Below are 14,080 nucleotides of genomic sequence, written 5' to 3'. Positions count from 1 at the left end.
TCTCCTGTTTCCTCTTGGGCAGGTCATATGCTGACCTCTATATTTGATAGTCACCATGTCAGCATCTGCTACCAAGCTCACAGAGAGAACATATTTTTTTGTACCCAAAAAGAAAGAGAAGCTTATGCTTGATCTTTTGTGGCTCACTTTACACTTCCAGCTAGGAAAACAAATACTCTGTTTATTTGAAAACCAGGCTCTAGGCAACAGTGTTAACCAGTACTGACAGAACACAGTGTTTCTATTTTTTTGTGGGTTTGTATGTGTGTGGTTTGTATATGTATGGGCCTTGAAAGCTGTTTCAGGGGTGTTCGTGTTACCATGTGGCTCCCAGCAGTGCCAGTCTGCCAGCCCTGGGAGATGCTCAAGCGCAGCAGGCTCATCATGAAACACTGATTGATGGCATCTGCTTTCAGGACAAGAACAACTGGATGCTGAGCAAGTCAGATTAGAATAAAAGAGAAGTAGCTTAATTCTTGGTTATTAAAGTGGACTGGATTACAAGTGGTCCTTTTAAGGGTTGCCACCACAGCCTGTCAGGGTTTGGGGAAAAAGATGAGCAGAAAGACATGAACACATCTAGCTCTCCTATGGCTACCAGGCTGTGCTTCTCCTCCTCTACAGCACGAAGCAACCGGATAGGAGCAAGTCAGTGTACAACCGTATTTCCCCATGGAGCTTTTACTGCTCACCCTGCTGAGCCTGATGAAAAGCACGGTTTCATGCTGTTTCACTGCAGCTATTGCCTCTGCAGTAATTAGATTCATGCTATTTACTAAATAAGTATCAGGCTCTGGTGACTCACCATTGCTGGGATCTTCCTTGACCTCCCCTTTTTTCTCCTCTGCCTTCTCTCCTCCACAGTTTACTAAGCTAAGAGAAAGGGAGGTAGAATCTGTCCCTGTGACTGTATTTTCATTGGTGCTGTGAAGCTGCTGCTTTCCCACTTCACTGCACTGAACAGTAACTGGCATATCCACTACAGGCAAAATTTATCTAATGTTTAAACATGCTCTGGCATGGAAATCGCATAGTGATTCACCAGCCCTGATGCTAAACCTACCCCCTAACCCTGCCTGTTTTTCTCCCAGTGCATGCTGGTTTTCTGACATGCTCTTTCCTCCTCTCTTCTTTGGGTGACCTAGTGCACCCCTAGAGCCTGTGTTAAAAAGCATTTTCTTGTCCTAGCTGCTGTTCCCATAGATGTAGATGATCCCACCTGGGGAACTCTGGGGCAGCTCACAGTGGTAAGGGAAAACTGATGTTTCTCTGGCAAAAATGCAAAGCCAGCAGTATGACATGAGAAGGCTACAGCCCCACTTTGGAGCCAGTGTTCAAATTCTGAGTACTGTGGATCTGAGCCCTTCTTCTCGTGATGCATCCAGGGAAAACTGGAAGCTAGGGAGGCAATTGCTTTTCCACTTTCTCTCTAGCAGGGTGACAAACAGTTTGACTGTGATTTCTGCTTCTGGGTGCTATCACTGCTTCATCTTCCAGTTGGAATCCAAGCCCAAGCTGTTTTCTCAGGCCCTCCCACCAGTTCCAGTTTACAATTCAGGTATTCTACTTGGTCGCTGCACCAGCCCACTGGGAGGTGGGAGAAAGATGATGATCAGACAGCCGAGTTCATAAACAGTCTTGCAGAGAGTGTTCTCCAGAAGGAACGTTGGGACTCAAGTGCCTCAGAGTCCATCCATTTAAGGCTTCATGGTATGAAGCCCAATCAAACAGGTCTTGGGAGTGGGAAGGAGCATCTACAGACTGGAGGGTTGTGTTTGGGGAGTACACAAAGACTAGCCAGCTGGAGCAAATTGCTCCGCAGCTTTCTGCTATGGGGGGAACTGATCCCATGTTTGTGCTGCGGGTCAGCCTGCAGTTCCGCCTTTGTGGTTCACACATTTCCAAAGCATTGGACAGAATTTAATGCTGTTTAAATCCCTTTCAAAATGAGTGCAGTGCAGGAAATGAGACCACTGCTGCTAAATGTTTTGAAAACTTCTCTTTTTTAGGTCTTTTTTGAGGAGTGTACAACAGCAGAAGTCCTCATTCTGTGTGATATCCTTCAACAGCGACACCATTTGCTCATGGATGTAGCCTCGCTCTTCAACAGCTGCTAAATTAGTAGGATTGAAGGTGAGAAGGTTTAAGGTGAAAAAGACAGGAAAAATTTATCACCAGTTTCCAGAAAGACCCAGATGACACATCCCCCATCCAATAAAATAAAAAAACCCTAACCAAAACAAAAAAAAACCCAAAGCAATTGACTTGCTAGTGCTTTATAGCAGACTACTCTGTTTCATGACTAATGTTAAAAATTCAAGGTCTATGATCCTGCAGGATTTACAGTCCTGTCCTATGATCCTGCAGGATTTACAGTCCTGTCAATATATGAAGCCTATACATGTTTCTGAACAAAGCTCTACTGGTAATCCAGACAATTACATCCGGTGAAAACTTGTGCTTGGTTTGGTGGTTTGTTTGGTTTTGTTTTTTTTTTTAATTCCTTGATCTTTACTTAAAAATTTCATCTCCCCCACTTGGCTCTTCAGAGCAGTTCTGTCAGATGCTGGGAAAGTAGGCCCAAAGTGTTGAAAAGGTGCAGTAACACTTCTCAAAATGATTCTGGCTTTGATTGGCAGCATGTGCATTCTCAGTGTGATCACAAGTGGTGCAGTTTAATGGACCCATGGACTTGGGTCAAGTGCAAATTTTGTGTCCCTGTTCACACCCAAGATCACTGAGGTCTTTTTCCCTGCAAAAACTGTTGTCCTTGAAATGAAAGTCAATAGCTGTTACCTGATTCTCATAAGCCCCAGTATTTTTAATATAAGCAAAAATAGTCACTTCCATTCTTCAAATATTAACTAAACTCCTAATGACACATTGGAGACTGGGTAACGTTGAGCTGTTTTCCTATGGTTCAGTCCCATGATCTCGTTCTGTGCTTTAGCAGAGATTTGGCAGAATCATGCTTGTCATCATGACAGTATTACAGGAAATAGAGAGAGAAAAAGTAGAGAGAGGTTGGAAAGCTGGTGACATCTTTGGATTTGCAAATTTCTAAATATTTTTAAAAAAAATCTGTTTCTAATTCTTTCAGAACTTTCAACTGGATGCACTCACTATTTGAACCAATAGAAATGCCAGCTTGGCAAAATGAAGAATTATATAAATCTGCAGGGCCAACCTAAGCAAGACAATTTAAATGAAAACATACCTTTTTTTTCCTTTTTTTTTTTCTTATCAGTTATTTGCTATCCATTTGGATGTACAACATTCAATTCAAATAGGTTTTGTCAGAACTGGCAAAAAGAGTAATGAATCTTTCCAACTCCAGATGCCAAAGGGCCTGATCCAATGCTTAGTGAAGTAATTAGGAGTCTTCAGTTTGACTTCAAGAGACTCTGGAGAAACATTTTAATGTTTGTTTTCTTTTAAGTAGCATTCATGGACAGTGCAAAATATGACTGGGGGGTTCAAAAGATACTGTACAATTATGTAAATATTTCTGTTACTAATTGCCTTGTCTCTCTTTCTTTCCCATACCTTCTTTCTTATTCTCCAAAACTCCAATTTCCCAGTAATAACATTTACAATATTGGAGGAAAGTAAATTAAGTGTTTATGGATGGGAGGAAGGTTCATCAGGAAATCAAAATGTTTTCTTTCATATTCCTATGATAAAAATCTTCACCTTTACAGGAAGGTTTTTTCATAGAAAATAAAATTGGGTTTTTAACTTTGAAGAGTGAGGGTAGATTTGCCAAATGTAATTTTTTTGTTTCCTGGAATTTAATAAAATGTTTATTAGGTAAAGAAAGTTTTTGGCAGATATTCATTTCAAGGAATATATTTGTTTGTTTGTTTGTTTGTTTGTTTGTTTAATTTGGATCAAGCTGATCTTTAGTTTTCTGCTCTGTTTTACTTTGGACACTGGGAGCCCTGGTGGTCTAGTGGTTAAGGATGCGACGCTGTCACTGCCGAGGCCCGGGTTCGATTCCTGGTCTGGGACACTCCCCGGGCAGATGGAGCTCATTAGCCCTGTAAGGCAATCCATCTACGTCCTGAGGACCTCGCTGCCACCGTCCAAGCTTGCTTGGCCCCGGCAGATGAACCTCAGGATTAAAGGGTGGGCTCAGTTCCGCGCACACTGTGTCTCACCTAAAAAATCCAATGCGCAGGCTGGAAGGTGTAAAGACCTTCCCCGGTTCTTCGTTCGCGAAGACTGGCCATTATACTTTATATATTATATACTTTGGACACTGAACTGGAAAAAAGAACTCTTCATAGAGTGCTATTTTTTAATGCTCTTTGAACAAAGGAAAACATAAAAAAACCACTAAAAAAGCGCTTGATCCTTAATGACTGTATCAGTTTTTAAAATAAAATATAATTTTTATACTACTTCAGCCTAGAGGCAAATAATTTTGACAGACAAGTAAATTGTTTCTTGGAAGTTTATATAAGAGTGCCTCATGGGATTGATACCTGGGTTGCTCCATCCTCCTAATTTTTCTTCTTGGTTGAACTGTATATCCCATCATGCTCCATAAATCCCATTATACATCATAATCTTCTCTCTGAGAAAGGAATACGTGCATCATAGGGGGTGAAATCTGTCTGCAGAGTGTAGCTTGTGGAAAGTAATGTTGATTCATAACATTGTGAAGCAGATTCACAAGACTACGCCACTGTGTTAGGGCTTTTCAATGAAGAAACTAAACCGAAAGAGCTTTGTAAAGTCTCATCTTTCTATCAAAAGCAGTTTTGGTAGAAACTTCCTGATGTTTACGGAGTGGTTGTTTATGTTAATTGCTGTTTCCATGGAAATGTCTAGGCAACCTCTTTTACTCTTGGTATGGGCACCTCTTCCCCTGAGAATATTTTTGATCTTCCTACTCTTTTTTATGCAAGTCTTGCTCTCTCTGTGGAGTATGGAAACAAAAATTCCATGCAACAGCCAATTAACATCAGGAATGTCTGAAGAAGGATGGAAAACTGCTAAAATGAACAGCTTGCGGATTGTTCACCAAGTGAGTCTCATCTTTGAATCAGCTCATAATAATTAATGTATTTATTAAAGTTAAGTTGGCTTGAATGTCCTTCTCACAGAAGAAAACAAAAGGCTTAATTGCCAGAAAAATTGCTAGCTGCAAGGAGCTGCTTACCTTCCACACTGACTTCACTGTGTTCACACAATATATTAGGTTAGTTCAGAAGCTGGGCTTGATATTTAATTTCCAACTGCCACCAAGCCTCAAAGGTTGAGGAAACTTTTGTATCTTACTATATATTACATGGTATTTGACATGTACGAGTTTTGCAGGCATGGTTTAAGGACATTTAGTTTTCCAGTTCTCAGAGAGGATTCATATCTCCAAATAAAAGTCAAACATAGTGAGCACAGTTTGCTTCTCTCAAACAAATGGTCCTTGAAGTACTATAATGTTTTTAACATCTGTATTTTTCCAGCAGAATGCTGAGGGTAACAAAAGAGAAATTACGATGTATAATGTGCTAAGGATTTTGATGTTTTGGCAGTCTCTAAATTACCCTTTATTTGCATATTTATCTTTAATTGCAGAAGAATTTTATAATAAGGTAATTTTTTTACCTCAAAAGTCTAGGTTTTAAAGTTCAATTAGTCATAATTTAGATTCTTTGATATTTAAATTTACAGATTGCTTTCATGTTCAGAATAGCTCTGAAGTTGGTTTTTTGTTTTCATTTGGTTTGGGGTTTTTTTCTCACTTTACTCTAATTTTCTGGATGATCCAAATTGCTGGTGCTTTTGTGAGCCCGTTGTCTTGAGCTCAGTGTTAGAGGGAAGACAAATTTCTAAGCAATGTAAAATAACACCTTAAAAGAGAATACTGACTATGTAATCTTTTATTATCAGGACACTTAAAAGAAAAAATCAGTTCTGTTATACTGAATGATGTTTTTTATGTCTTCCTGGGACTCCAAAAGCTGAAAAACAGATTACCAAAGGATGAATACTGTATATCTGAGTAGTAGAGAAGGGGCTTCTGGTTCCCTGGGAAGTCATAGACCAGCAATACTGAAGAACTGGATTTGGCTGTATTCCATGAAGGTTTCTCTTCTCTCAGAAGACAATTTTCGTAGCAGAATAATCTTCTTTGTGCAAAATATCATTTGAGTTTTAGGTAGAAAGAAAAATAATGATATTTTTTTGTTCTAAATCATGTGGACTGAGAGAAGAGGAGGATGGGATGGAAAGGTCCTCTTGGTGTATCTCATTTTTTGAGGGTTTTCTCTGGCTTTGGGAATGAAGCTTGGAGACTCTGGCTGTGTTTCATACTGTCATTAGAACTAGATAGGAGAGGATCATCTTTAGCATAAAGAATGGAGATGAAAGCAAGTATGTTTTAATTTTTCTTCCAACATATTTTTTGCTAACCAAATCATAACCTATCTTCATTAAAAAAAAAAAAAAAAAAAAAAAAAAAGGTAAAAATTTTTTTCCATTAAAAAAAGCTGTCTCCCATCACAGGAACTATTCAGAAGAAGTTTGACTAGTTCTATTTATAGTATGGTGAAATTCTTTGAGATAAATTTCAAATCAGCTGAGTCAGAAGGAGAGAAGATCTCAGCTCCTTCCTGGGCTACATTTTGCCATTCATCAAGAGCATTTATAAAATTCACAGTTTCATTAGTAAATATGGTCGTATATAAGGCAGTTCTTGAGAGCCTGAAACAAATGCATGTACTTATTCTGGTAATGGTTGTACTCCTAAGAATCTTATATGATGCATATTGTTTCTTGCAATAAACCCTCAAACAGGTAAATCAAAAATGTGTCACATATTTTTATTTTATTCCAAATTGATACTGAATTTCAGACAATTTTATATATTTAAGAATATTTAAATGAACATATGTAAGAATGTATGTTATGTGTGTTTTAAACAAAATATGAAGCTGATAGAAAATGGTGGCAAGATATTAGCCTAAATGTGAGCTCATGGAATAGCAAACCAGATGGTTCTGTGTATTTCTGGCAATAACTATGCATAGGAGAGATTGAGTGCAGTGAGGAAACATATTGTGCTTTCAATTTTACAGGGCTCGTGTAAAATATGAGGGAAAAGGGAATTTTAAAGTTATGAAAGCTATTTTGCCTGCATCTTATCAAAGTAAAGGGGATGGTAACATGCAAAAAACTATGTAAATGCTTCCGCAACATTTATTTCAGTTGTCATGCAACGAAACAACTCGTCCACAACAGCATTTTCTCTTCATGCCAGCATGCAAAAGTTTTATACTCCCTCAGGTATTCTGTTCTAACTAAGTGTTATACAGAGCTTGTTTTATGGCCTAATATTCTGAGTTAAGCATGAATTTTTCTGCTTTGTTTTGCTCTTCAGCATTATAGGCTTGATACCCAACTTGTTGAGTTCAAATCTTTTCAGATCTAGCACCTGATGCAGAGCTCACCCCTCAGTGCAAATTAGAATGGCTACAGGGGCTGCTTTATCTCATGCCAGGTGGAAGAACAACTCCTACAACACCAGCTTCTCAACATGCAGCTCATCCTGCTGTCGTTCCCCTTCCTTTGGAATCTTCTTATCTGCTGAGGTAGAGAGAACTGTGTGCTCACCAGCATGGCAAGAATTGTCAATTCAAGCAGCTCTAAAACCCAGAGTGCACCAAAAGGAGTGCTGGTGTCAGGTATTGGTCAGGCACTGGGTTTTCCAGAGCAATTTTTGTTTACACCTTTGTGAAAAAGTGCTGTAAAACTTTAGCTGAAGTCTTCAGACTTGGAAATACTAGTGGGGTACCTCACAGGAACTGCAGTGACACCAGACTACAGAGCTAAGCTGCATGTCTGAAATCAGACACCCTTTGTTTAGTTTTCTTTTCTTCTGTGTAAAGCTTAGATTTTCAGCAGGTGCAAACTGGCACCTTTCAAGCAGGATCAGTGAAATTAGGTCAGTTTACAACTGCAGGTACATCTGACAACTTGTTCCCTACTATACCTTTTTCAGTTCTATGGGGACAGTAAATTACTTCCAATGGAAATCTGAACTTAATAGTAAAGAGCAAATAATTTGGTTGTTTACTTGCTGAACTAAAGGCTTTAAGCAGTAACATGACAATCAAGTTGCACTCAGCATGGTTTCATTCCTGACTTCTCTTGAGTGTAGCAGTTACCCACACCCTTTTTCCTGATCTAGCCTTTAATGAAAATGTCTGACTTCAGTAATGAATCACTTCTTACCAGTGGGTCTAAAAGGCTTTTTCATCATAAAGTTGCATTACTATTATAATGTTGCAAATTATGGGTTACTCAAAGATGTTGTGACTTGTATATGTCCCAGAAGTCTGTGTTCCCCAACTTAATTACGAAGACACCCAAATTTCAGAGGACCTTCTAAAGCTCCATGCCTCACTCCTACTTAAATTGTGCCTGCATCCCCCTGGTTCTTCTTGGCAAAGGCTGAAGAGGAACACCAGCACAGTCCTCATCACTTCTCTTTGCTGTAACTGCTTTGTTTCCATACACAGGTTCCTCCTTCTTCTTGTCTGCTCTTTCAGTCACTTCATCCCTGCAATTTTTACTCGCTGCACAGAGAAACTCAGATGTTTCCCATTTTTGCAAAATAAATACAGCATTTTGAAAAGACTAGGTGGGGGAGGGATTGATGTCAAATCTAAATGGCAGTTAGAAAAACTTGAATAACTCTTGTCAATGACAACTGCACAGGCTGATGGTTTTAAAACAAGAAGGTGCTATTGGAAGGACTGAAATACCAGAATAATTTGTGTCATTTTTTCATTAGCTTCTACTATGCTAATGAGGAAAACAGGTTAATGGACCATGAGGATTCAGCATACCTGGATTTAACAGATTATTTTGCTTTCTTCTGACCCTACTGAAATGATATTTCAGTGTGGGAAGTAGGCATTTATAGCAGAATAAACAGCGTAGGATGAGTGTATGTTAAAATGTAGACTGTAATGTCCACATGTAAATAGAGTCATAGCTATATTTATGACTATGGACTTAATTACAGAAATAAATTTTCTCCTTCCTTTAATGTGCAGGGAAGTATCTAGGCCAGCTATTAAAATCATTTATTTACCTGTGTGACAGCTATATAATGCCACAAAAAAAGTAAACATGATTTGGTTGACTTGAAAATACAGACGATCATGACCTCCCAAGGAGTATTTGCAAGACTTATGAAGACTCAGATTTATAAAAATAAATTTCAGTTTTCATACTAGAGGGCCCTCATCTTACAGGCAGGGCCCTCTCTGTTTTTACAAAAGCATACAAAAATAGGCTTTAGAGCTGCAACATTTGTGTGGAACCTGTTGTGACACATAAAAATATGCAATTAGATTTCTAAATATATTTTGCCCCAGGTAGCCATCTAAGCACTGTCCAGACTGTCCCCAGTTCCAGGCACTGGGCAGGAGACCTTCCGTAATTTCTTCACACAACAACTGGTGCAGTGGGATTTCCCTGCTGGATGTGTCAGTGGTCAACAATTGTTGATTTATCCTAAGAAGCACAGAAAAAGCACTCTTCAGTTATCAGATGAAAGAGAAGGAGAAAAACTCTTCCTTGGATGCTTCTTGCAAGGCATCCTGAATCTCTGGCTTTGGTTTCAATATTGCAAGTGTTCATTGTGTATAATGTCTGAATGGAGATCTGCAAGTCCCGCAGATGAGCAGAGCTTACCTTTGCAGATGCAAAATAGCCCTGAAGAAATTTAGTAGCACAGTTTGGGGGGATGGGTGTCAGGTAAGGTATAGTAGCAGAATCCCTTGCCTTGGGTGAGAGGTTCTTCAGAGACAAGTTCTGATTTCGATGCAGCAGCACAAACCAGGTGCTCCCATGACAACAGTGGGACCAGACTTTTCTCTTACCTAGAGACTAGAATCCAATTCCATCTGAGTTGCTAATGGTGAGGTAACTGCACCACCACATGTGGGAAGGTTACTGTGGGCTTGTCTGAGCCAGTAAACCCAGCTGCTGATTTGCAGCATTCTAGGTGCAGATCTGTCCTAGCATTCTTTCCAAGTAGATAGTGTTAGGATTACAGCTGTCTCCCAGCCTCTTCTGAAATCCTAGGTATAATTTCCACTTCATTTAGAAAATTTAGAAAAGGGATATATTTTTCTTCTTACATCAAGGCGGCTCTCAAGATTTATTCCTTATGTGGTTGCATAAAGCTAGAAGTACTACTTTCCACGTGTGTGTGTGTGTGTGTGTCTGTGTGTGTGTGCACATGAAGTGGGAGAGGTTTTCTTTACTAGTGCCAGGAGATGTAAACTAAAGTACATTATATATGGGCTGCTGGAGATGAAAGCAGACGATAGAACCTGTGAATAGGAACCTCAGGAAGTTCAAAGTCCAAAGTCAAGGTGTTGCCCCTGGGTCAGGGCAATCCCACACATGAGGGGGGACTGGGAGAAGAATTCATTGAAAGCTGGCCTGTGGAGAAGGACCTGGGGCTTTTGGTGGACTTAAAGCTTCCAGTATCTGAAAGGGACTTATAAAAAGGAGTGAGAGGGATGTTTTACCAGGCAGGTAGTGTCAGGACACAGTAAAATGGCTTTAAATATAAAGAAGGTATGTTTAGATTAGATGTTAGGATGAATTTCTTTACTATGAGAGTGGTGAGACACTGGCACAGGTTGCCTAGAGTAGCTTTGGCTATCCCATCCCTGGAAGAGTTCAAAGCCAGGTTGGATGGCATTTGGAGTAACCTAGACTATTGTAAGATATCCCTGCCCATGGCAGGAAGTTGGAACAAAATGATCTTTAAGGTCACTTCCAACCAAAGATTCTATAATTCTTTCTGTTCTAATATCCATGTGGAAAATAGATGGCAGATACACATTACCAATGTCTGGTTTTGGTCTAAGTAGCCGTATTAAGACTAAAATTTCAAATCCTCAGCCTGTTAATGCAATTGTGTTCATTTTTAAATTTACTTATGGGACCTGCAAGGTCCCTGGGTGGTGGGTGGTTTGTTTTGACCTTGCTTCCATGTGAGTACAATACCTGTGCAGCAGAAAGTAAGGTCAAAGACATCTAGAAAGCTGCAGAAATACAGCTTTAAATGATTCCTTCTTATCCCTTTTTATCCTACGTTCATTCTAAATTCAGAAGAAATTACTCAATGGCCTCAAAGGTATGTCAGTGTAAGGGCATGACAAACATACCTGCGGACAGCGTAATTACATTTGATGGTAGTTAAATCAATTACCATTCTCTACAGAATGAAAAGGATTAGTGGCAGCACTGAGTGCTTCCAGAAAGACAAGGGCACATCAGGGGATCTTTCATCACAACACAGATTAAAAAAAAAACAGGTTTCATTGCTTTTTATTAATTGTTTTTCCATTATAAATAGCCTCATATTCAGGGGGTGGGTCAGGAGGACTGTTCCGGTCCATTTTTTCTTTTGCATACATGCCATGACTCTGAGGAAAGCAAAACACCTCTTAAAATTAACTACACTTACTGATATTTCATAAAATTAAATGAAAGCAGATTAACTGGTGAAAAACAAGCTACTTAAGGATTTACTGCAAATGCTGTGGCTGTGGAGACTAAATTTTGTGCACCAAATCTCACATCTCCCTCCTTCACGTTAGCCATGAAATAGCTAACAAGTGCAAGTTAAAAATAGTCCTTCAGCTTCTCTGAAACTTCCACTGTCATTTCACTTCAACTACCAATATGACCTAGAAGCCTCTTCAGAACTCAGATGATGCACTAAGTATAGACGGGTGAGAACTGAACGATTGGAAGCCCACTGTGTGAAATACTGAAATATCCACAGCCATTAACATGCTTAGTGAGTTCTCCCAGCATATATAAAAATATTTTTGAGTCAGTTCCAGAATTTGCAAGGTAGTCAGTTAGATTGTTTTCTTACAATTTATAACATTAATCCAGTGGTGAAGGTCAAAATTCTTCTCCTACTACTCTTCACCTCATAGAAGGTGTGTCTTCCATCCCAGTCCCACAATTCGAGGAACTGTAACAGGTCTGTGGCTGTAACAGGTCTTTATGTTCCCTTTATTCTCAGACAAACATCTGGTATCTGAATACACCACCAATTGTACACACTCATCATATTATCAGCATGCTCTTTTCCTGGGTGACCTGAACCTGAGGAGGTAGTTCTGGTAGAACTCCTTGTGAGATGCAGCCTGCAGCTCACTAGCCCTCTTAGTTGTGTGTTCTTTCTTTGCTGAGTCAGTTAGGTCCCCAAAGGCAGCTGCTACACCCAAATTCATGTGCTTTTAATAGCACAGTACCTGTCAAGAGCAGAGCAGCACTTGCAGACATCCATTTCTGTTAGTTATGCTTAGAGGTACAGCCTGTAGGTTTAAAAAAAAAATCTTTCTCTGTCTTTTGCTTGCTACCTCATCATCCCAGTCGGTGTCCTGGTTTTCAGGGAATGGATTTGCTTCTGGATTTGTTTCGAATATGTTTTTCCTTGCTCTGATGCATTTGTTTAAGCCCAGCTCAGGAACAAGAACATTCTGAACATAGTCTTGTTTGCTCTTCTGCTCCCCGAGGATCTGGAGAGGCTGACTCAAAACCAAATGAGATAATGTTTCTTTTTTTTTCTTCTTTCTTTTTTTTTTTTCTTGGGCTCTCTTTTGTGTTTGGTTTTGTTTTGCTCCAAAATGATTGCTCTGGAAAAGAGGCAGGTTTAAAACAGCATCGAGTGAAGCCTTTAATTGGTACAGTAGGATGATAAAATCTTCTCTTTCTGGGTCCTTCCTGAGATCTAGAGACTGGTGATAACTGGAGTACCTTATATTGCCGTGTCTCTCTGATGTGTGGGCAGCATGGCTTGTCTTTAGGTAAGGGAACTATATTTGAAGAATTTAATGGGATCTACAAAATGGCAAAATATGCATCAAGATGATTAGTTCTTGACCTCCTTGCACCAGCTAAAGCAAACTTGAGAATATCAATTTACTCCCCTGAGTAAGCAGTGGAGAAACAGCAGAAACAGCATTGCCACCTCTCAGGAACTGCACAGAAAGACTCTTTTCTGTAGCTGGAAACCATGTAGTAGCAACCTGTAAAGTTAAGGTCTAAAGGATTTCAGCCTCCCTTGAAAAAAAAGAAATTGTAATGAGTTGCCAAGCCTGTTTTTTCATAATGTCATGCTGGAAATGGAGCTGGAAGATTTCACATCCCTCCAACCTTCTCACCATTAAACTAATGTTACATGAAGGAAGAGATGAGGAAAACATTAAGGGCAGCATTTTTCATTGCTGCAATGGTTGTCCTGAAGGGATCCCAGTCACAGATGTATCATCTCACTCACAAGTTTAAAACAAAGAAGGAAAGGCACAGACAATATGGTGGTTTGAGTGAAGTAGGACCAAGTTGAAGATGTGGGATATTGGATACACACAACTAGGGGGGACCCAAGCACATGGGACTGAGAAGATAAGCACCGCCTTACAAGCAATAGGATCAGGTAAGAGGTGGTAACTTATGTAATGTTACCGTAAAGAAAAATGGCATTGGTAACATTTGAAGGTGGCAAGAGGTCTTGCTGTGTCTATGTGGCTTTTTTTTTTTGGTTCTCTTCAGGGAATGCAGCTGGTATTTCCAGGACCCTAAAGTGAGAGTTACTACAGATCCATCCCACTGAAAAACTACCTCTGTGTCCCAAGTGGCCCACAAAGTTTTCCCATGACAGAGTTGCCATCAGGCTTCAGCAATGTTTTGTTAGAGAGCATAGCAAACCATCTTGCAGAAAACTGAGGAGTGGGAAACAGGAGGGAATGATAAATGTAGACATAAGAATTAGGACAAGTCTGAGGAACTAGTTGTCCAGAAAAATCGTTGAATGCAGTGGAAACCAAACACAAGCTTTCTGGAAAGTCAGGAGTTGAAAACAAAACAAAACCAAGCAAAAAAGAAGGAAAGAAGGAAAGAAGGAAAGAAAGAAAGAAAGAAAGAAAGAAAGAAAGAAAGAAAGAAAGAAAGAAAGAAAGAAAGAAAGAAAGAAAGAAAGAAAGAAAGAAAGAAAGAAAGAAAGAAAGAAAGAAAAAGAAAGAAAGAA

The sequence above is a fragment of the Empidonax traillii genome, unplaced genomic scaffold, assembly GCF_003031625.1.
Source record: "Empidonax traillii isolate 1590-97213 ecotype Southwest subspecies unplaced genomic scaffold, ASM303162v1 scaffold116:size1738432, whole genome shotgun sequence".
Taxonomy (NCBI): domain Eukaryota; kingdom Metazoa; phylum Chordata; class Aves; order Passeriformes; family Tyrannidae; genus Empidonax; species Empidonax traillii.
The sequence above is the reverse complement of the archived record's forward strand: the minus strand, read 5'-3'. Positions refer to the sequence as shown.